Raw genomic sequence first — 25,765 nt, forward strand, 5'->3', positions numbered from 1 at the left:
GAAAGCAAGTCAAGCAAAACAGAAATAAGTCATTGTACTCTGACTGTAGAACTGCTTAGCAAAGAGGACTGGTATGTGGGGAGACTGGACAAGAAGAAAGGAGGCCATCCAGTGGACTTTCCTGGGGTACCAGCATTTTATTCCTGGGTGTGGTCTCATAACACCAGGGAGAAGAGTGAAATTTCACTTTGAAAGCTTTTGTAGTCTTGTAAGCCCGAGTCACATCAATAAAATAAAACAAGTTATAAGTTAAAACTGATAAGCTTGATTGTCACCTCTGCCCATGATTGCTTCACAACAGAATGAACGTATTATATGCTGTTGGTGTGTCATGAGATGAATTCACAGTGTCTCTCAGTATATTAATGACATGTGTGGTTTTGCGTGGCTATCTCTCAAGTGGCTGAGACAAAGTGTATGTTCACAGACAACAGTACAGCATCTGGAACAACTGTGTGTTCAATGTTTGCTGAGTCTAATAGCTTCTGTCTAGGAGAAGATACTAGTCACATCTTATTCTTTTATAAAGGTTTCTAAAATCTAGGGGAATGTTATGTGTGAGCCTCACTATCTTTTAATTATGTATAGAATCAAGTAACCTGGATCTCTTTTGGCCCCTTCACTAGCTGACTCTGTGATTTTGAGTCACTGACTTTTAAAATTAAGAATTTGTAATGATTTTATCTTTTCCTTCTTCCCTTTATTCTTTCAATAACATCCTATGTGTTTATACTGGATGCCAAGAACACATAAATAAATAAGCACAGCTCTACTCTCAAGATGTAGAGGAACCTATGTTTGGAGTACCTCAGTATAGAATAAGGCAAATAAATAAATAAATATACACATATATCTGTTATGTTAAGATGTTATATTAAGATTATGGACAAATAGCTGAGTTGGATAATGTGCTACTTTACCAAGGACTCCATGAAAGTTCAGTTCCAGCCCCATCACATTAAAGGGATTTTCTGGTGCTGTTGTATTCTCTTTGACTTTCTCTCTCTCTCCCTCTCTCTCTCTCTCTCTCTCTCTCTCTCTCTCTTTCTCTCTCTCTCTTCCCTTCCTCTCTGTCTCTCTCTCATCACTAGGCTAAATTAAAAATAATATTGGAAGGGGTTATTAAATGATTTAGGTTTATATAACATATTAACAGTAATAGTATCTGTAAACGCTATATGAATTTTAAATTTTGGTAAGACGTTTAATGTTTCAATTAAATAAACATAAATTCAAAATATATAATTTATTTATAATAAAATGTACTGTAGTAACTACAGCTATGAGATCCCCTTATCAGACATTCACTTGTCAGCCTTCTCTCTGAACTGTAGAATAGTGATGCTCAGATCTTGAAGAGGATGACATGAAACAGGAAAGTTTGATGAAGACAAGGAATGGGAAACATTCTGAATGCTAAGTCACATTCACAAATCATTGCTGATGTCCACTCCGAGCCAAGTGAGTTCACCATTTTGAAGAGCTGAGCAGTATTCCATTGGGTATCTAGACCACAATTTATATTCCTGTCAGCATTGCAAGAGAGGCCCAAACCCCAACAGTCTCTCCAGCATTTGCTTTTACTGTTCTTTCTAATGTATGCCATTTTAATAGGAATGAAATTGTATCTTATTGTTGTTTTTAGTTGCATTTTTCTGGGAATCAATGACTTGGAGTATTTTTTTTCCTGTATGTCTGTTGGCTTTTGTAATTCTTCTTTCTGTTCATAGCCTCTCCCCACATTTGGATAGTGTCATTTGTTGCTTATTTTGGTGAGCTAATTTTTTTTTTGGTTATTAGCCTTTTGTCTGATGTATGGCATGTAAAGATCTTCCAGATTATCTTTCTGACATATGTATTACTGTGGATTCAAAATGTGGATCCCATCCACACAAGTGCAGCACTTCCTCATAGAATCATCTTCCTTCTCAATGTAGTGTAGGTCTTAACACCACTTAGTCCCATAATAACCAGAGCTTTGCATTGAGAAAGGCAAAATAACTCATCTTAAAGAGGTTCCCACAAAGTGTAGGAGTTTCTTTGACCTGTGGCACCTTCTGTCTCAGCACTTCCGAGAGGCAGCTGAAGTCATGCTGAGTGAGGTCTAAGGGAATAGTCATTGCTTCTCTAACCCAGATGATGATACCTTGCCGTACACCCAGCTTCTAGCACCAGAGGTGTTCAGGTCATGCTTGGACTGCTCTTGTACCACCTGGCCTCTACTAAACAAGTAAAGGATGCTAATATAGTAGAGATCAGCTTGGGAACAGTGAATGGGAGTAGCATCAATCCTGTAATATACCAGCTATATAAACGAGTCACAGTCTCTACTCTCATGTTTCTTTTCTCACAGAATGATTGTGCGTTTCAAGTGATATTGTAACTAGAAAGAGATAAATAAAAAGACCCAGGGCCAGGTTGGTGACATGCCTGGTTAAGCCTACACATTGCAGTATGCAAAAACACAGGTTCAAACCCCCAGTCCCCACCTGCAGGGTGAATGCTTCACAAGTGCTAAAGTAGGGCTGCAGGTGTCTCTCTCTGTCTCTCTCCTATATCTCTCCCTCCCTTCTTTATTTCTCTGTCTCTATCCAATATGAAAGAAAGAAAGAAAAATGAAATAAAAGATCCTGCATCTCCTCAGTCAGTAACCAGGAAATTGGTGTTTGCAATTTATAATCTGAAAGCAAGCTATTTACCTAAGAACATGGCATGTACATGCCTAACAGCAAGGACCAGAAGCCGGGGATGCACATCCTGACAACTTGAAAAGAACCTCAGGCTTATCCCCAGGTGAACATGAGAAGCAGCCCAACTATGTGACAGGAACAGAAACAATGTTACCAAATAGTGTTTGAATGCTTGCTATCATCTAAGCTGTTACCTTCTGTAGATGCAGTGGTTGGGAAGATGTTTTCTATCATCTTGGAGCTATCATGTTTGTTAGGAGACATATATAAAATGAATGCATTTACAGAAAAACACAGTTTCTAGCTATGCTAAATTCTTCAAAGGAAAGAAGTACAGATTGATACAAACAGCATAACAGAGAGGACTTAGTTCACAGTGAGTGGTCTCACAGTGAGAATGTAACTGCAGATGACATCTTATCTGAAATCCAAGGCTTAGCAGGAATGAGGCTGGTAAATAGCAGAGAAATGGTGCACAAGAGAGAAGCAATATTAAGCTTGCTTGGCTTTATATGTTAGCTCTTTTTTCAGCCATCAGGTTCCAGAAGCTAGCATGATGCCAGCCAGACTTTTCTGGACAGAGGACCCCACTAATGTGTCCTGGAGCTCCACTTCCCCAAAATCCTTCCCCACTAGGGAAAGAGAGAGGCAGGCTAGGAGTATTGATTGACCTGTCAATGACCATATTCAGTGGAGAAGCGATTACAGAAGCCAGACCTTCCTCCTTCTGCATCCCACAATGACCTGGGTCCATACTCCCAGAGGGATACAGAATAGGAAAGCTATCAGGGGAGGGGATGGGATAAGGATTTCTGGTGGTGGGAATTGTGTGGAGTTGTACCCCTCTTATCCTGTGGTTTTGTCAGTGTTTCCTTCTTATAAAAAAAAGAAAAGAAGTAACAGTACGCAAAAAAAAAAACAACAAAAAAAAGAACAGCATGAGGCAGAGGGCCAAGAAAATGTTCTGGCCTCAACTCTGGCAAAGTTGCAGTGGCAACCCAGCCATGCTGAAAACAGAGAAGATACAGACAAAATTCAAAATTACACCATTTATTTAGTTCTTTTTCTTTTTCTCTTTCTTTCTTTCTTTCTTTCTTTCTTTCTTTCTTTTTTTCTTCCTCTTTTTGTCTCCAGGGTTGTTGCTGGGGCTCAGTGCCTGCACTACGAATTCACTGCTCCTGGAGGCTTTTTTATCCATTTTATTGCCCTTGTTGTCCATCGTTGTTGTTGTTATTATTATTGTTGCTGTTACTGATGTCATTGGATAGTACATAAAGAAATGGAGAGAGAAGGGTAATACAGAGTGGGGGAGAGAAAAATAGATACCTGCGGACCTGCTTTACCGTTTATGAAGTGACCTCCCTGCATGTGGAGAGCCAGAGGCTTGAATCAGGATCCTGACACTGGTCCTTGTGCTTTGTGCCATGTGTGCTTAACCTGCTGCACTACCACCGAGGTCCCATCATTTATTTTGTATACACACATTCAGTCTCTTGTATCTTTGCATCTTTATTCATATTATTGTCTTGGTCAGGAATCAATTTTCATGTTGTCAGCCTCACCGATTATTGAACGAGTCAGGTTAAAAGTCGCTTCCTCCCTGAAAGCCTGCCCATATGAGGGCCACCAGTTTCTCTGAATGGCTCACAAGTCCATATATGACTTTAGGAAGTTTTCATTCCCTGACTAGATATGTCCTGAATTTTTCCCCATGAAGTAGAGTTAAATAAAGTCTACATGTTATTCTACCATAAAGTCTCAGGTGTTCTCCAAGCTGCCAGGGTCTGTGACTGAAAGCCTCTTCCCAGCACACCCATCCAGCCCGTCCTCAGTCCTAGCATGTCAGCCACTGCATAGTCAGCAGGGCTGATGTCTTTATCTTGTCCTGTAAGAATAAATTATCTCAATTTTTAAAAAAATATTTATTTTATTTATTTATTCCCTTTTGTTGCCCTTGTTGTTTTATTGTTGTAGTTATTATTGTTGTTGTCATTGTTGGATAGGACAGAGAGAAATGGAGAGAGGAGGGGAAGACAGAGAGGGGGAGAGAAAGATAGACACCTGCAGACCTGCTTCACTGCCTGTGAAGCGACTCCCCTGCAGGTGGGGAGCCGGGGGTTCGAACCAGGATCCTTATGCTGGTCCTTGTGCTTTGCGCCACCTGCGCTTAACCCGCTGCGCTACAGCCCGACTCCCAATTATCTCACTTTTTAAAAGAACAATCTTTACATTAATTTACGTTAGAAAAGACGTGAGAACTGGTGAGGGCAAGGTTTTATTCTTTTTCTTTCTTCCCTTGATCCCCTATAAAGTGGTTTTTTTTGGGGGGGTGGTGAGACTTACTGGAAAGACATAATTTAGGATTTTGCTACATGCCCCTCAGGATCCTGTCTAGCAATAGAGTGTCAACAGAATACAGAGCCCCAAGAGAGGCAAGAAGAAAACCGAGCAGAGGTAAATAAACATGTGCATCCCAAATGTTCAGAGAGCATGACCATGATAAGAAAGAAGCCAAACATCCACACTCACCCTCCAGCCAGAGATTTTTACTTTGGTGCCCTACTCCAAATTCAGTCAGATCCTGCTTTGAGTTTCCCTCTCTGTTCTTCTTTCTCAACTGTTAATGAGTGGGATCATCCCATACTCCTCTTTGTCTTTCTGACTTACCTCACTCAGCATAGTTCCTTCTAGCTCCATCCAAGATGGGTCAGTGAAGGTGGGTTCATTGTTCTTAACAGTTGTGTAGTATTCCAGTGTGTATATATACTACAACTTTCTCAGCCATTCAACTGTTGTTGGGTACTTGGGTTGCTTCCAGGTTTTTAGATATTATGAATTGTGCTACTATGAACATAGATGTACACATACCTTTTTGATTAGTTTTTATGGAGTCCTCGGGATATATCCTTAGGAGAGGAATTACTGGGTCATATGTCTAGGTCTATGTCTAGCCTTGTCAGAGTTCTCCAGACTGCTCTCCACAGAGGTTGGACCAATTTACATTCCCACCAGCAGTGCAGGAGGGTTCCTTTATCCCCACAACTCCAAACCAGTTTTTGTTACTGCTGTCCTTTTTGATGTATCCTATTCTCACAGGGGTGAGGTGGTGTCTCAGTGTTGTCTTTATTTGCATTTATCTGAAAATCAGTGACCTGGAGCAATTTTTCATGAGATTTTTAGCCTTTTGGATCTCCTCTGTAGTAAATATTCTGTTCATATCCTCTGCCCATTTTTGGATGGGGTCATTTGCTTTATTGTTGCTAAGTTTGCTGAGCTCTTTGTATATTTTGCTCCTAAGTCTCTTGTCTGATGTGTGGCAGAGACTGTTCCATCCTCTGAAGGGAGGCTAGACAATGTACTCTGTCATCCACCTGAGGAAGATGGGTCCTGAAATTGGGGCCGCTTGGAATGTTCCTACTCATGACACAGAATGTGAGCTCAGATATACAGAAATTCAAAGGTCACATAAGCTCCTAAGCTGAATATTGATCCTAGATCTGATCAAATCAATGGAATTTACAGTCAACAATGTTTATACAGCATCCTCATAGTTGGGAGCTACTCTCTTCCAGTCAGCAATGTTTATGCAGCATCCTCATAGTTGGGAGCTATTCCCTTCCAGTCAGCAATGTTTATGCAGCATCCTCATAGGTGGGAGATACTCTCTTCCAGTCAGCAATGTTTATATAGCATCCTCATAGTGGGGAGCTACTCCCTTCCAGTCAGCAATGTTTATACAGCATCCTCATAGTTGGGAACCACTCTATTACAGTCAGCAATGTTTATACAGCATCCTAATAGTTGGGAGCTACTCCCTTCCAGTCAGCAATGTTTATACAGCATCCTCATAGTTGGGAGCCACTCTCTTCCAGTCAGCAATGTTTATACAGCATCTTCATAGTTGGGAGCTACTCCCTTCCAGTCAGCAATGTTTATACAGCATCCTCATAGTTGGGAGCTACTCCCTTCCAGTCAGCAATGTTTATGCAGCATCCTCATAGTTGGGAGCTACTCTCTTCCAGTCAGCAATGTTTATACAGCATCCTCATAGTTGGGAGATACTCTCTTTCAGTCAGCAATGTTTATACAGCATCCTCATAGTTGGGAGATACTCTCTTCCAGTCAGCAATGTTTATACAGCATCCTCATAGTTGGGAGATACTCCCTTCCAGTCAGCAATGTTTATACAACATCCTCATAGTTGGGAGCTACTCCCTTCCAGTCAGCAATGTTTATACAGCATCCTCATAGTTGGGAGCTACTCCCTTCCAGTCAGCAATGTTTATACAGCATCCTCATAGTTGGGAGCTACTCCCTTCCAGTCAGCAATGTTTATACAGCATCCTCATAGTTGGGAGCTACTCCCTTCCAGTCAGCAATGTTTATACAGCATCCTCATAGTTGGGAACCACTCTCTTCCTTGACCTAGTTTTCTTGTCCTTCTTCCAGCCATGACATCATCTCCTCAGACAATAACTTGGACCTACCTGCATAACAGATATCAGACTCAGAAAAAAAAGTATATTCATGGACCCTTTGAAATATAACTACTGTAGGCCTGTATAAAGGTAACGGACCGGTTCTTTCTCACTCGCGCAAGAGGACGACACGAAGTAAAAGACACCGGGGAGATTTGCAGCATGCTCAGATCTCAGATCTCAAGTCTCAGGTCTCCTTTATTAGCAGGTGGACATGAGTTAAATAGAAAACCAAACAAAGGGAATTATTATTGAAATATGTCAGAAATTACAGGTTTCTTAAAGGTTGGCTTGCCCCTATGGTAGGGGGCTGGTATGACAAGAATTGATGCAGATACATAAAGGTCAAGATAATTAGTCTCCTGATACAGGCATTTAATTAACCAAAGGTGTTTGAGGGGAGGAGAGGGGTTGAACCAGTTAAGGCAAGATAGAAGATAAACAAGGTTTGATGCAAATTGAGGACATCAAAGGGCACTGCTAGGAGTGTGTGGTCATGTGTATTCTTCTGTGATCAGAAGGTAAGGTGACTTTGAGTAAGTGAATCTTAAAGTAGGCGGCCATGTGGCCTGCAGTTAATGGATGGAAGTATTGGGGTTTCTGTGGGCTTGAGAGACTAACAAGGCAAGATTAGTCTGGGAGACTTTTTCCCTCTTGGCTCGCCTCTATGACGAGAGAGACTTACCAGCGGGGTGTCTATCCAGACCTCCATCCAAGGATGGGAGAGCTCCCCTATGCTCTACCAAGCTATCACATAGTCCCAGCATAGGCCTACTATCTATGAAATGGAGACCCCAATATCTTCATCTGTAATAGTCCAGCCTTTAGCTTCATGATTAGTCAGCAATTTGTTTGGCTTTATATGTTAACTCTTTTTTTCAGCCACCAGGTTCCAGATGCTACTGTGATGTCATTTGGACTTCCCTGGGAAGACAACCCCACCAATGTGTCCTGGAGCCCCACTTCCCCAGACCCCTGCTCAACTAGGGAAAGAGAGAGACAAGTTAGGGAGAATGGATCGATCTGTCAACACCCAAACCCCAGAAGGAAAAAGAATAGGAGGGCTCTCCGGGGCGGGGATGGGATATGGAGTTCTGGTGGTGGGAATTGTGCGGAGTTGTATCTCTTTTTTTTTTTTTTTAAATATTTATTTTATTTATTTATTCCCTTTGTTGCCCTTGTTTTTTTTTTTTTATTATTGTTGTAAGTTGTCATTGTTGGATAGGACAGAGAGAAATGGAGACAGGAGGGGAAGACAGAGAGGAGGAGAGAAAGACAGACACCTGCAGACCTGCTTCACCGCCTGTGAAGCGACTCCCCTGCAGGTGGGGAGCCGGGGGCTCGAACCGGGATCCTTATGCCGGTCCTTGTGCTTTGCGCCACCTGCGCTTAATCCGCTGCGCTACAGCCCGACTCCCTGGAGTTGTATCTCTTTTATCCTACAGTTTTTGTCTCTGTTTCCTTCTTATAAATAAAAGACTAAAAAATAACAGTTGTAATAGTAAAGAATTATGCACAAATAATAAACAGATGGCACTTTTATGGACACAACCACAGCTAATAACGGCTCATCCTGAGTGTCCCCAGGGTTTTATTCTCCAACTCCCCATTTTATTGGATAGGGCAGAGAGAAACTGAGGGAGGAGGGTGAGATAGAGATAGAGAGAAAGTGAGGTGCCTGCCTACCTGCTTCACAGCTTGTAAAGCATCCTCCTGCAGGTAGGAACAGGGACTTGAACCAGGGTCTTTGTGGGCTAACATGTGCACTCAATCAGGTTCCTATTTGTTTGCTCTTGATAATTCTTTTTTCACTGAAATGCTTCACTTTTCTAATAAAATAATGCAAGTTAGTTTAATTGTTAATAATTACTTTGAGGAAAATTCATTTGCAGAATTTCTACTAATGATGAACATACATATCATTAGACTGATAGTTTCCTACACACACACACACACACACACACACATACATTCAGAAAAACATGTGAGTGAAAATTTAATGAAAATTTATGTAAGTATATGACTACTTTGTGAGCATCAGATGTTAGGTATCTATCAGCAAGATAGCAGCTAACAGATTGTTGAGTATCAAATGAGTTGATAAATGAACTGTAAATAAATACCTAAGCTGTATAGTAGTTGAATTTAATAAGGCACAATGTTTAAACTAATGATACATGCAAAAGCAAGAGCAAATCTCACATGCTGTGGAACATAAAAAAACCTCATAATACTGAAATGATTCTATTCAGAGACAAGACTCACAATGCAGAAGAGACAAATATCATCAAAGGAAATATAAAAAGGATTAGTAAGAATTACTGGGGGATAAATGAATGACTTATTGCTAATAAATTTAGAAGTGGTTGCACGAATATAATATTCATACTATATATATATTTAAAAATATTATCATTATTGATAGAGACAGCCTGAAATCAGAAGAGATGGGAGTGATAGAGTAGTAGACAGACAGAGAAATACCTGCAACACTGCCTTGCCACTTGCAAAGCTTTCCACCTATAGGTGGGGACAGGGAGCTTGAACGTGGGTCCTTGAGCATTGTAAGATGAGCACTCAACCAGGTGCACCACCACCCAGCCTCTATATATCTTCACTTTGGAATACTTATTAAAATGTTCACTTATTCTGTAAGGTATTATAAGAATGTTATACTTGAAATAGAAATTACTTTATAGTCAGTCATGTAGAAGGACATGAAGCATTTTCAATTATATGATATGCATGATAAAAATAGTAATATAATAAAAGTCAGTCTTTCCATAATGCCATTGAAAACTAAAGGATGCAAAGAAGCTTCTTTGTATCTGGAAAGTATTGAGCCTGAATCCCTGGTTATGTGCAAATGCACAGATGATGAGTCATTCACATGACTCATGACCAAAGGAGTTTGCAGTGACAAAGTAGAACATACTGGTCTTTGATGACATTGGATTGGTGGGATCAATCTGTGTCTGAAAGACTCTAGCATTAAATATATATATATATATATATCACATCACCACAATTCTATTCTTCCTTTTCAATTTACCCCCTTGAGTTTCTTTTTTTACCAAATATTATCTGATTGAGGGACCATAAAAAAATAGTTTAGCTTCTTTCACTTAGATTTTGGGGACCCTATTGAATTAAAATAAAAGGTGAAACGAAGCTATCGAAGCTATATACTTCAAGATTCTCCCATCACAAGTAAAGAAAAGAATATGAATTCAATTTATTGGAAGTGACAGATTATGGCATTTGTAGTTGAACTCAATAGAGATGAACTCAAGTTAGCCAAAGTTCGACACCAAATAGGTCCAGGTCCACAAGGACACTGGGGAGGTGCACTGGATGTGATCAACTTCTCAACGGATTCAAAGCTAAAGGGAAAATGTACATTGCTTGTAAACAAAAGTAAATATTTCACTTACGAGTATCTTTTATATAAAATTTACTCAGTTTGATTAAAGAATTATAAAATAGGAAAATCCATTAAAACAAAACTATCCATTATCAAGAGAAAAAAGACAGTAGAATAAATACCTCTTGTTTCAGAACCCTTTTCTGTTAAGTTAAATCTCATGTTTTCCAGAATTACAGTTGAATTTATTATTATTATTATATTATTATTATATTTATTTATTTATTTATTTTGTCTCCAGGGTTATCTCTGGGGCTTGGTGCCTGCACTACAAATCCACTGTTCCTGAAGGTTATTTTTTTCCCTTTTCTTGCCCTTGTTGTTTATGTTGTTGTTGTTATTGCTGTCATTGTTGGATATGACAGAGAGAAATCTAGAGAGGAGAGGAAAACAGAGAAGGGTAGGGAAAGACACCTGCAGACCTGCTTCACCACTTGTGAAGTGATTCCCCTACAGGTGGGAAGCCAGAGCTGGAACAGGGATCCATATGCAGGTCCTTGTGCTTCACACCATGTGCGCATAACCTGTTGAGCTACTGCCCAGCCCCCGTTGAAGTAGTTTTTGATGGCTGTGCAAAATAGAGATAGAACATGAAATTCAAAAGAGTTCAAAAGGAAACATATTTAATATGGGAATTCATGAAAGAGTACTTAGAGATAACTGCTAAAAACCAAGGACACAGCACAAATATATCAATATTACAGGGTGTTCAAAGGAGAATTTTAAAGTATATATGAAACTAACTGTGGAAAACCAAAAGGAAACTCTAGGATGAAATCTGTGCTCTGACAATCTTAAATGACTGTAGTAAACTAACAGTTGGAAAACATGCATATTTTAAGAATCAGCATTTTTAAAAGATGGAAAAGTAGAAACTGTAGACAGAAGTTTATGACCATGAATGTCAGGTTGCATTGCGGGGGAGAGAACTTGACAGGAGCAAACCTGGGCTGCTGCTTACTCAGCCACGCGGGAGAGCAACTGGGAACTCTTGGCTGAGCGGGAATAGAATGCAACTTTTTATTGATCAGATACAACGCCTTTTATGTATCTCTTTAACGGGAAGTGGCAAGTGGGGAAAGGAAATGGCTAGGAGAGGGGGTGGAGCAGAAAAAAAAGAGCGTGAACATTGAAAGCTTCCATAGCAGCTGTTGTGAAGGTTCTAATCAATGGGATTAAACCAATACCCTGCAGGCAGGGCGGATCTCAGGCAAAACAGTTATTATGTAAATAGACCACAGCATCAAGCAATGCAGGGGACCTGGCGTAATGACCAACACATGAATATATTATCAAATGATCTAACATGCAATAGATGGAAAGATATTATTGAAGAAACAAAGACTGACACCTCCCTTTCCCCCTCTTCCCCCCAAAATCAATTGGGTATTGGCCAATAGCTTGAAAGACTTCCAGAGACATGGACATGAAAGAATAGAGGACAGGCAGCCATTATCTCAAAGCAACAAGAACATTTAATAAATAAGCTTACTAAACCTTGTCACACTAAAGCCAAAACCTCTAAGACACATCTTTAGCTTCAGATGGATGTAAGCTTGGTGGAGTACTATAGAAATAACAAGGTCCAATAGGCAAAAAGTCAGTCTGGAGGTGCAATGATCTGGGGTTGAATCCTACCTCCACAGATTATAAACTCTACCCACCAGCTATGAGGGTGCTTAACTGGTAGTGCACATGATTTGCATGTCTGAAGCCATGAAGTTAATCCCAAGGACTGAATATGGCCAAGCAATACTCTGATCTTTCTTAAAATGAGTAATCAAATAAATAATCTCTACACAGCAACTTGAAAACTGCATGATATTGAATATGTTATTATTTATGAGCCTTAATTTCATCTTTAAAATATAAGTAAACATAAGTTTCTTCTTGGTTCTCTGGCTACAATATAATATTAATACATTCAAAGGGGCTAGTACTCAGCAAGTCATGAGTAAGGATAATCTTCTATGATTTTTTTCCTTTGCAGACTTAGTCTTACAATTAGTGGACATTAATTGTCTTACTAAATTAGGGAACTTTTTTCCTAAAGTAACTTTAAATCTTTTAATTCATCTAAGTCTAAAATTGACAGTAACCCATTGGCCTCCCAAACTATATCTTTATCTAAACATCAGTATCTTTATCTAAGGCTAACAAAAATTTCCTGTAGCAATTAAACCTATCTAAGATAGCAAAAGTATAAATTGACCCAAATTAAAAAAAGAACCGCCTGCCCAAACTCAGCCTGGCCAGATTGCTGTGTTTTCTGTTACTAAGGCTACAGGAGTTTGCTTACATGAGGAGCACATCTTTAACCATTTTAAAGAGTAAGACATAGCGACGCATTGTACTCCTAGAAGGAAAGATAACCCACAAATCCATCTGGAGAGACTGAAAATGATCGCCCCTGTAATTTCAAGAACAATGTTTCCAAGGGGTTCACAGGAGAGATGATTCCAGGCTATATTTTATGTGAAGATGAAAATTGCTTTCCCTCGTTATCTAATGAACACAAAGCAGCCATGTGACCTTGTAGGAAAAGTATGTAAAATATTCTCAGTCACTGTCCACTGCTGAGCCCTTTATTGATATAAACAGTGCTAGAAATAAGGAAAAAATAAGATTTAGTAGTTATCAGTTAGAAGACCCCAGGTTTACACACAGATGCGAGAAGTCATGAGGGATGGTATTTTATTTTTTAATATACTTTATTTTTATTTCAATGATGAAAAAGAGAGAAAGAGGGAAAGGGAGAGGTAGAAAGAAAGGGAGAGGGAAAGAGAAAGGAATAAGGAGAGGGAGGGGAGGGAGAGGTGGAAGTGGGAGAGGGAGAGAGAGAGGGAGAGGGGAGAGGGGAGAGGGGAGAGGGGAGAGGGAGAATGAGAGACCAGAGTACTGCTCAGCTCTGGCTTATCGTGGGGCAGGGAATTGAACCTAGGACCTGCTTGCCTTAAGCATGAGAGTCTTTTTGCATAACTATTATACTGTCTCTCTTGCCCCTATATTTTGTTATTAATGGGTATTAGAATTGAAGTGAAAACCCAAGGTCTGAGCTCTTTAAAGAAATTTTCTTATTGTATATTTCATATCATGGGTCGATTATCTATCTATCTATCTATCTATCTATCTATCTATCTATCTATCATCTATTTACCTGTCATTTATCATCTACCTTTTCTTGCTATTATATCTATATACCCATCTACCTCTTTTTTTTGTTTACCTCTAGGTTTTTCACTGAGGCTCAGCGCCAGATCTGGGAATCCACTGCTCCTGAAGCCATTTTTTTCCATTCTATTACAAAGGAAAGAGAAAATGAGAGAAGAGGAGGAGAATAGATAGATAGATAGATAGATAGATAGATAGATAGATAGGTGACATATAGATAGAGAAAGGGAGACACTTGCAGACCTGCTTCACCACTCTTTAAGTGGACCCCCTGCAGGTGGGAAGCAGGGGCTGGACCCTGGACCCTTGCACCGGTTCTTATGCATCTTAATATCTGTGATTAACCAGGTGTGTCCCACATTATCTATCTATCTATCTATCTATCTATCTATCTATCTATCTATCTATCATCTATCTACCGTAATAAGTGTTGATGGAAAAAAGACCTAATTTCAGGAGAGTGATTGTTTTAATCACTTGTCATAGGGAAGGTGGGAAGTTGTATCCATTTACAAATAACTGTTTTCCAAAATCATCCATGAGAGACTTAGGTACATTTTCCACGAAGAAAAAAAATCTGAAGAACTGTACTCAGCAATGACAGCTATTAAAAAATAAGGAGTTGTGATGTATTGCATTGGCCCCACTGCCACTCCACTATATATAATTCTTAGAAACTTCCCAAATTGTGGCATAGAGTATGTTTGGACATAGAAAAAAGGAGGAAAACAATCTGGTGGAAAACAAAGGCCTTTGTTCAAACCAAGATCAGGAACGTAGTCAAGAGAGACCTGCCAATTACCATTAGTATGGGAAGTAAGTAAAGGAATAAATAAAGGGAGCACAATGTTCGATAATGTCCTACCACTACTTTGGAAGATGTTTTAATAATCTACTCTAAAGCTGATAAGATTAAGAGAGTTGCCCAGCACTTGAAGAAGAGAGAGATAACATCAATATTTAGGAGATAAAACTGGCATCAATTTGTACCATACATTTGGCAGGACAGGGGATACTCAGGTTACTTTTACTATGGGTGTTACAACTGGCTTAGATTCTCACACATATAGTTTACAGATAAAAGGAAACTTTCCAGAAAATCATAAAACCCCAGACCAGAAAAAACACTGACTAGTGATCTCTGTTATGTAAATTGAATAAGTAAAGACTGTCCTTGCATATTCAGTGTCAAGGACTGAACATGGAAAGATGAGTTCTCACACTCCTGAAAGTTGTTACACTAATCACACTGACCCACCCCAACAACCAACAGGTCCCAGCTGCTGGAAGGAGAATCTTGCTCTATTTAGAGCTTCACTTCATAAATATGCAATCCATAAGAACTCTAGGAAAAATACAAATTTGGGTTTGAGATCAACAATTATGTTCTAACAATTATAACTGTCTCAAATTTCCTCTAACCATACCTATAGCTCAAAGCAAAATTTGATTTGAGCAGTTTTTAAAATAAAAAATAGTTTTTAATGCAGAATTTGGGACATAGAATAATTTAATCAAAGTAATAATGAAAGAGTGCAACTCCCAAAACAAGAAAATTACTGTGATGAATGAGAGAAAATAGGACAGAGAAATAATCCTAATTAAGCTTTTTCTTTTCTTTTTTTCAAGTTTTTATTTATAAAAAGGAAACATTGACTAAATCATAGGATAAGAAGGGAACAACTCCACACAATTCCCATTACCAGAACTCTGTATCCCATCCCCTCCCCTGATAGCTTTCCCATTCTCTATCCCTCAGGGAGTATGGTACCAAGGTCATTGTGGGATGCAGAAGGTGGAAGGTCTGGCTTCTGTAATTGCTTCCCTACTGAACATGGGTGTTGACAGGTCTATCCATACTCCCAGTCTGTCTCTCTCTTTCCCTAGTGGGGAAGGGCTCTGGGGAATCAGAACTCCAGGACACATTGGTGGGGTTGTCAGTCCAGAGAAATCTGGTCGGCATCATGCTAGTATCTGGAACCTGGTGGCTGAAAAGAGAGTTAACATACAAAGCCAAACAAATTGTTGACCAATCATGGACCTAAAGGCTGGAATAGTGGAGATGAAGAGTTGGGGGGCCCTCCATTTTGTAGATAGCTAGTAGGAATTTTAGTTATATTTCAAAGGGCCTGTGGCTCTACTAATGATTTTTTTTTTTTTGTCTGAGCCAGAAATTTGATATGCAGGTGGATCCTAGTTATCGTCTGGGGAAGTGATGTCATGGCTATAGAAGGACCAGAAAGCTGGGTCAGGGAAGAGAGTAGCTCCCAAATATGGGAAAGGTATATAAATATTGTTGACTGTAAACCCCATGGATTTGATCTGATCTCGGGCCCATACTCAGCATAGGAGCCTATGTGACCTCTGCATCCCTGTAGATCTGAACTCACATTCTGTGTTCAAAAAGGGAACATTCCAAACTTCCCCAATATCAGCACACATCTTCCTCAGGTGTAGTATAGAGTATGTTGTCCAGTCTCCCTTTGGAGGATGGAACATTCTCTACCATTGTTGATCGAAGTTGAGGGCAAGGTCTTATGGGGGCCCACAAAGGGGTCTATTGTGCTGTTCCTGATAGGAATGAGAAGTAACAATGGAGAGAGGGATTTATTTGAGGTCTAGGCCCATCATATCTGTTTGAGAATTGCAGGACTCGCTGAATAGGGCCCCAGCTGATGAGGTGGCCTGATAGTCACTAAAGAGTCATCGTTAAAGTATGCCAGTTTTTTGCCCTTATTCACCTTTTGCAGTCGTTGCTTTGATGAGTTTATCTTTGGATTGAGTGAGAGAACTGTAATAGGTAGTAGGTGAGGAGGGTATGTAAGTATAAGTAGACACTATTTCATTATGAACTTGATACAGACTCACTACAGACTATTGTAGATTTTTGCTTTCAGGTATATATTTTGCCCTAATTTATGGATACATGTGAACATATGCTCTATTTCATGGGATATGGTCTATATCTAGGTTTTGGGATTTTGTTAGGAAGTGAACCTCCTGGAATGAAATTAGAGGATACTATGAAAGGAAAGGTCTCACCCAAGTAATGAGACATTCCATGCCTGAAATCTCTGGACTCAGTCTGAAGTGAAGCATGCTAAGGTGGTACTCCTTTCCTTGTTTAGGTTGGGATTGGCAGATGCAATATCATTTGGTGTAAACTGAGAGAAACATGCAGGAATTTGAGCCCCACCCTAGAGGTTTCAGGACTGGGGAAATATAGTCTCTAAAGAGGAATTGGAGGTTCCTGCTGTCTTACGGCTAAAGAAGAGAATAGATAGTTATTGCTATAATCACATTATTTGGCAATTGGGTTAACTCTGAAATATATCTTTGTTAGGATTTACTGTATCATACACAACATCACCATAATTTATGTCCTTTGACATTATTTGTATATAGCTATGACACCCATTGCTTCTGTTCTCCCTGGTCTAAGCTTTTAAGAGAGTCAACATATCAAAGACTCAGCCTATGTATTAAAAAGACTAAGTCTGTGATTTAAAAACTTTGAGACATTCAATCAATTTTCCCCTTTCACATTAATTAGTGATATATATGACTACAAATTGATAGGAGTGTACATAAACACCATTCCCACCACTGAAAGACTGTGTCTCATCCCATCCCACCTCCCCTCCCCCCAGCTCCCCACCCTGTGAAGCTAAACATCTACTCTCACCCTTAACCCAGGGTTTTTACTTTGGTGCCCTACTCCTAAGCTCATTTTTCTATACACTAGAATATATACATGGATTTGAGAGAGATTTCAGATTGCTGATGTATATTTGGTTTAAGATATTTAACTGCAACTTCTGGAGGCAGGGCTACAGAGCAGCAGCAGCTGTGTTTCTCTCCTTTCCTCTCCTGGGTGAACTAGGAATACCAAAGGACATCACCAGAGATCACAAAAAGACAGGACTAGAATAACTTTGGGAACCTACCAAATCACCGGAAAGTGTAAACACATGTGACTCACAGACAGAAGCCTAAGGAGATAGTCCTGGGGCTAAAGCCCATATCTACTCTCTAGCAGTTGATAACAGTCCAGCAGTTCACCAGTTGAGGCACCACCTCCAGTCTGTTTTACCAATAAAAAGACTGCTGAATGGAGGAGAGGATTCCCCCTAAGACTCACCAAAAACAACTGTGAGTCTTCTTGCTACAGCCCTCAGAGGCTGGAGCAGCAAGGGTGTGGGGGTGGGGAGGCCCTTTGCTTACATCCAGGAGACAAAAACCTGACCAGGAAACTCAGAAGAAGATCTACACCCTAGTGGCCTAGCTGTGGGGCTGTATAGTGGGAGCCTTTCCACATAGTTCTCCTCATGAAAACATGGTGAATAATTGCCTCAGAACCCACAGACTATAAATAGGACTTGTTTAGAAAGTCACAGTGCCCAGCAGTGCTGCCCAGCTAGGCAGAGACACTGAAATGAGCCCTGAACTTTGGATCCCTGGGGTGTGGGAGTCTCTTTGCATAATCACTTTGCTATCTACCCCCCAAATATACTGATTTATCGCTAGGTCAGGAGTGAGTTATTAAGTTAAGAAGCCTACTTATAATTAAAAAGCCCCAAACTCCCATAGCCTACAGGGAAGAAAAAGAAGAAAAGAGGCTTTTAAGCCACTGTGCCCCAAATGAGGGATTAAAATACTATTGAAACAATGGTCAATTTCCACAAATGTGAACCCTTAAATTACCTTACTTAGATGCAAGTCAATCCAGGCAAGAATGATCAGTAATTTGAAAAGTACTGAGAGGAGGACCTCCTAAGATACTATATAGATCTGTTAAACCAACAAGAAGAAATGTTGGAGAACTGATCCAGGACAGGAGTCCAGCTAAAAGCCCCCCCCCAAAGGTTGAACCACAAAATAGTGAGGTCAACATCTAAATACCAGTTAAAGAAATAGTCACAGGAGTGAGTAAAGTTTTTGAAAGAATTGTCATCAGAAATGCAGAAACAACAAATGAGACTCCAGAAGAAAACACAAATTATCTCAAGGTTATTAGAGGGCTAAAAGCTGAAACAGCTAAGCTAAGAACACAACTAGCTGAACAACCTAAAACAGTATCAGAACAGGGTAACAACATAGATGAACTCCAGAAAACAGTAGAGGGGAGAGAGAATAGAATAAATGAGGCTGAAGACAGAATTAGCAAGATCAAGGACAAATTAGAGACAACTAAAAAAAGAAGTAAGAGATCTCAAAAAGATATCAAGAGATACTGAAAACAACAGAGTCCTAAGGGACAGGGAGGGGAAGGAAGCATTCTTCAGGAAATAATAGATGAGAACTTCTCTAGCATAGGCAACAACAAAGCATAAAGGTTCAAGAAGCCCAGAGGGTCCTAAACAGAATTAACCCAGACTTAAACACACAAAGACACATAGTATTTAGAATGGGAAGGAATAAGAATAAAGAGAGGACCCTGAAGGCTGGAGGGGAAAAAAACTAAAGAGTCTCTTACAGTGGAAAACCCATAAGATTAGCAGCAGACTTCTCCACACAAACATTACAGGCCAGAAGAGAATGGCAAGATATCTATCGAGTGCTCAGTGAGCAAGGCTTTCAAACAAGACTACTGTATCCTGCTAGACTGTCATTCAGACTAGATGGAGGTATAAAAAACTTCTCAGAGAAGCAATAGTTGAGAGAATCAACTATCTCCAGAAGTTCTGAAAGGTCTCCTATAAACAGAAGTTCTGAAAGGTCTCCTATAAACAATCAGTCCACCATAAATATGCCATATATCAGAACACTCTAAAAATGTACAAGAATGAAGTTAAAATATTTTCAATCTATGATATCAAAAATATCAATGGCTTGATTCATCTACTAAAAGGCACAGAGTAGGAATATAGATCAGAAAACACAACCCGGCAATATGCTGTCTTCAGCAAACACTCCTAACTCAACAAAACAAACACAGAATCAAAGTTAAAGGATGGGAAACTAACATCCAAGACAATGGACCTCAAAAAAGGACAGGAAGAGCTGTTATCATATCTCACACAATAAAATTTAATATAAATAGCACTTAAAAATATAGAGATGGTCATTATTTAATGCTCAGAGTATCAGTCAATCAAGAGGATTTAACAGTTATTAACATCTATGCACCCAAAGAGAATCCATCTAAATACATAAAAAATTTACTGAAAGAGCTACAGCAATATATTAACAGCAACACAGTCATAGTAGGGGACTCCAACACCTAGTCTCTCAACTGGACAGATCATCCTGGCAGAAAATCAATAAAGAAATGAGGGAGCTAAATGAGGAGATAGATAAAATAGACCTATTGGAGATTTTCAGAGTCATTCACCCCCAAGAAACTGGAATACATATTCTACTTAAGTCCACATGGGTTATTCTCAAGGACAGATCATATGTTAGGCCACAAAGACAGTGTCAGCAAATTCAGGAACATTGGAATCATCCCAAGAAACTTCTCAGACCACAGTGGAATTAAACTAACACTTAACGATAAACAAAAGATTAGTAATAGTCCCAAAATGTGGAAGCTCAACTGTACACTACTTAACAACTACTGAATCAAAGAGAAGAAAGTAAGAAATCAAAATGTTTCAAGAGTTCAATGAAAATGAAGACACAAGCTACCAAAATATTTGGGACATATCTAAGGCAGTACTGAGAGGGAAGTTCATAGCCATACAAGCACACATTAGGAAACAAACAAACAAAAAAAATCACAAATAAACAGCCTGATTGTACACCTTAAAGGTCTAAAAGAATAAGAACAAAGGAACCAGAAGGACAGAAGTAGCTTAGGTGAGAAATAAATAGCGTTTAAAATGAGAAAATCATACAAAAAATCAAGGAAATTAAATGTTGGTTCTTTGAAAGAGTGAACAAAGTCAACAAACTTTTAGCCATACTCACAAAAAAGGGGAGAAGATCCAAATAAATTGGGTTGTAAATGAAAGAGGAGGCGTCACAACAGACATCACAGAAATTCAAAATATCATGTGAATATATGAACAACTATATGCCACCAAGTTAGAGAACATGGAAGAAATGGATAATTTCCTGTTGGGTAGTATGCCACCTCCCCCTGGCTTCTGCTTAACCATATGCCTATATAGGGATTTACTGAACCCATTCAAAGCTTTGGTCTATTTACATAAATCACTTTTACATTTACATAAAGCACTCCCTCCAGGGCATTGGTGGTTCAGTGATAGGATTCTCGCCTGTTCCGCCCCCTCCTTGTCACACTCTGATTTTCACCAGTCACTTTTCTCTCCACCCTCTCTATATCACATCCTGTTTCCACCCTACTTGGAGAGTATAAAAACAGCTGCTCTTCTGATTAAAGACACTTGGAAATTGCTTTCCGGCTCCAAGAGTTCCAGAGTGTATCTCCTGCGGAAGTTAGTGCAGCACGAGTTCCTGATCCCTCTCCACGCAGCAGCCTAGATCGGCTCCAGTTGAGCTCTCTCCAACCCAGAGAGCACTAGCTCGGGAAGAAGTACCCTCAGGCTATCCTGGCATCTGGCACCCAGAACAGGGACACGTAAGCAGCAGATTTACAAGAAGACATCTTAGATAAGTACACACCTTTTGGGTATCTGCAATATTGTGTTAAGGCACTGTGATTTTTTTTCTCGGAGCCCATGGAATACTCCAGTCTTTGTGATTAAAAAGCGCTCAGGAAAATGGCGCCTCCTCCAAGATCTTCGTGCAGTTAATAAAACCATGCAGGTTTGGGGCTCCCCCGAAAGGGGGTTGCCTCTTGCTTCCGCAATTCCCACAGGAATTCCAATCATAGCTATTGATATACAGGATTGTTTTTTCTCTATTTCCTTACACCCACAAGATTGTAAACGTTTTGCTTTCTCTGTTCCTTCTATTAGTAATGACAGCCCTGCTGATAGATTTGAATGGGTGGTACTGCCCCAGGGCATGGCTAATAGTCCTACTATTTGTCAAGAGGTTGTTAAATCTGCCCTTTTTCCATATATTCATAAGGGCCTTAAGGTTTTTCATTATATGGATGACTCGTTAATATGGGGAGAATTAGATACAGATCTCTCCGCCCTACGTGATTTTCTAATCCCTGCCTTAAAGAGAAGTGGACTTAATGTAGCTCCTGAGAAGATACAGCTAATCCCTCCAATATCTTTCTTAGGCTCAGAGATTTCCCTAATGCAGATTCGTCCTTTAAAACCTTGTGTTACTTTTCCTTCTAATCTCACTCTTGCTTCTTTACAAAGTTTTCTTGGAAATTTGAATTGGCTTAGGCAGTATCTTTATCTGCCTACGAGCTGCCTGCAACCACTGTTCGATCTGTTAAAAGGAAACAAACAGCCCTCCTCAAAGCGTATGTTAACCCCCGAAGCCTCCTTGTCACTGGGAAAAGTTAACCAGGCTCTCCAGGACATGCACCTCGTTCGGTTCTCCCCCTCCTCTCCAGTAAATCTTCTAATCTTTAACTCCACCCCCATGGTAGTGGGGGCATTGTGGCAGAAACATGGCGTTCTCGAATGGCTTCATATGCCAGTAGGCGGAGCTCCAAGACTCCTTACCGAGATTGATGCCTTAGCATTTATGGTTTGCCAAGGAAGAAACAGATCAGTTCAGGTCTTAGGAAGGGAACCAGATTCAATCATTCTTCCCTTTTCTCTCACTGATACAAAATGGCTCATAGATCCCTACAAACCTCCAAAATTAAATATGAACAGGCTAATCACAGCCAATGAAGTTGACACAGTTATCACAAACTTTCCCAAGAATAAAAGTCTTGGATCAGATGGTTTAACAAATGAATTCTACAACACCTTCTAGGCAGAGTTAATACCTCTACTTTCAAAAGTCTTCCAGAAGATTGAAGATACTGGAATACTCCCTTCCAGCTTCTATGAAGCCAACATCACTCTGATACCAAAATCAGACAGGAACACAGCCAAAAGAGAAAATGACAGACCAATATCTCTGATGAGCATAGAAGCTAAAATATTGAACACAATTCTAGCCATCCAGATACAGCAGTATATTAAAAAGATTGTTCATCATGACCAAGTGGGGTTTATCCCAGGGATGCAAGGTTGGTTTGTATATGTAAATCAGTCAATATGATCCACTAAATCAACAAATGTAAAAACAAAAACTAGATGGTTGTATCAATAGATGCAGAGAAAGTCTTTGACAAAATCCAGCATCCCTTTATTATCAAAATGCTACAAAAATGGGAATAAATGGAAAATTCCTCAAAATAATGGAATATATATATATATATATATATATATATATATCAAACATACAGTAAACATCATACTCAGTGGTGAAAAAGTAGAAGCATCTCCCTTAGATAAGTTACTAGACAGGGTTGCTCACTATCAACATTACTTTTCAACATAGCGTTGGAAGTTCTTGTCACAGCAATCAGGCAAGAGAACGGAATTAAAGGGATATAGATTGGAAGAGAAAAGTCAAACTCACCCTACTTGCAGATGACATGATAGTATACATAGAAAAACCTAATGAATTCAGCAAGAAGCTTTTGGAAATCATCAGACAACATAGTAAGGTGTCAGGCTATAAAATTAACATACAAAAGTCAGTTGCATTCCTCTATGCAAACACTAAGTTGGAAGAAGATGAAATCCAGAAATGAGGAACCAGGAAGTAGCACAGCGGGTTAAGCACAGGTGGTGCTAAGTTGAAGGACTGGTGGAAGGATCCAGGTTCGAGCCCCTGTCTCCCCACCTGCGGGGTGGTCATTTCACAGGCGGTGAAGCTGGTCTTCAGGTGTCTTTTTCTCCCCCTCTCTTTCTTTCCCTCCTCTCTCAATTTCTCTCTGTCTAATCCAACAACAACATCATCAATAACAACAACAATAAAACAAGGACAACAAAAGTGAGAAAAGAAGAAAATTAAAAAAAAACAGAAATAAATTCTTTTAGAATAGCAATAAAAACAAAATATAGGAGTAAACTTAACCAAAGAAGTGAAAGATTTGTATACTGAAAATTATGAGTCACTACTCAAGCAAATAGAAAAAGACACAAAGAATTGGAAAAATATTTCATGTTCATGGGTTGGAAGAATTAGCATCATTAAAAATGAATATACTACCCAGAGCCTATCAAATTTAATGATATCCCCATCAAGATCTCAAACATATTTTTAAGGAGAATAGAAGAAATGCTGCAAATGTTTATTTGGAACCAGAAAAGACCTAGAATTTCCAAAACAATCTTGAGAAGAAAGAATAGAACTGGAGGCATCATACTCCCAGATCTCAGCTTGTATTATATGGCCACTGTCATCAAAACTCCTTGGTACTGAGACATGAATAGACACACTGGCCAGTGGAATAGAACTGAGAGCCCAGAAGTGAGCCCCCACACCTGTGGACAACTAATCTTTGAAAAAGGTGTCCCAATTATTAAATTGGGAAAACAGAGTCTCTTCAACAAATAATGTTGGAAAGAATAAGCTTGAAACATGCATAAAAATGACACTGCACCACTGTATCTCACCAAACACAAAAGTAACTTACAAGTGGATCAAAGACCTGTATATTAGACCAGAAACTATCTAATACATAGAGGAAAATATAGGCAGAACTCTTTTCCTCATAAATTTTCAAGGCAGTGATACAAATCCAATTACAAAGAAGACTAAGGCAAGCATAAACCTGTGGGATTACATCCAATTAAAAAGGTTCTGCACAGCAGTAGAAATCACTACCCAAACAAAGAGACCCCTTACAGAATGGGAAAGGTGTTTATATGCCATACATCACACAAAGGTTTAATAACCAAAGTTTATAAAGAATTTGCCAAACTCAACAACAAGAAAACAAATGACCCCATCCAAAAATGAGGAGATGACATGGGCAGAATATTCACCACAGATGAGATCCAAAAAGCCTGGAAACACATGAATAATCACTCCAAATCTTTGATTTCAGAGAAGTACAAATAAAGACAACAATGAGATACCACTTCAAAAGAAAAAAAAATATTGAAACATGAATAAATAAATCTCAAAGTTTAAAAATACATGATATTACTTAATATGGGTATGGTCCTATTTTTTATTTGGTATGTTTACTTTTTGATAAAACAGATTTTAGTAATAGACACTTAATAGAATTTAAAACCTTCTTTAGAGTTTAGTTAATTTATATAAGAGAAGATTAATTTGGGCACATCTATAAACAAATTCATACCAGAAGATATGAAAACTCTAATAATTCAACTTCCTTAAATAATAGGCCAGAAGATTGTCTCTCAGAACCACCCGTGTATATTATAATTCTCACTTAGAAATTTTAAGTGTCATAGTCAGGCATTTAAATTATGGTGTAGTGTTCTTTTATACCTTATATTCTGACTGTTTGCTTTTTATATCTTAGCTAACTTCTTAGAGTACCCTCACTGCCTCCCACCTGATTGTCAATATTCCAGATCCTAAGCAGAATATTGGGTTTCTTTACATACTCCCATAAAGACACCGTCTTGCTGTTCAGTTCATTCTGTTCTGTCAACTACAAATTTTAGCATGTGAGTTTCTCTCCATACACAGGAATGTCAGGCTGAAAATGCTACAGAATTAGCACCAAAAAAAAAAAAAGAATTAGAAGATTAAAATGTGGTTAATATGACTGATGCATGTTTTGTCTTTTGAGTAGGACACTCAGAAGCATATGCTCTCCATGAAGTTCCCGAATCCCCTATTAAGTCGAATCTCTAGTTGTTCACAGTGGGAAGTTGCTAGATCAATATTTGAATGGATTTTCTACCTTTTATTTTTACTTCTTCTTTTTTTAATATTTATTTATTTATTCCCTTTTCTTGCCCTTTTTGATTGTCATAGTTATTGTTGTTGATGATGTCATTGTTGTTGGATACGAACAGAAATGGAGAGAGGAGGGGAAGACAGAGAGGGAGAGAGAAAGACAGACACCTGCAGACCTGCTTCACCGCCTGTGAAGGAAACCCCCTGCAGGTGGGGAGCTTGAG

This window comes from Erinaceus europaeus, chromosome 1, assembly GCF_950295315.1.
Source record: "Erinaceus europaeus chromosome 1, mEriEur2.1, whole genome shotgun sequence".
Lineage (NCBI taxonomy): Eukaryota > Metazoa > Chordata > Mammalia > Eulipotyphla > Erinaceidae > Erinaceus > Erinaceus europaeus.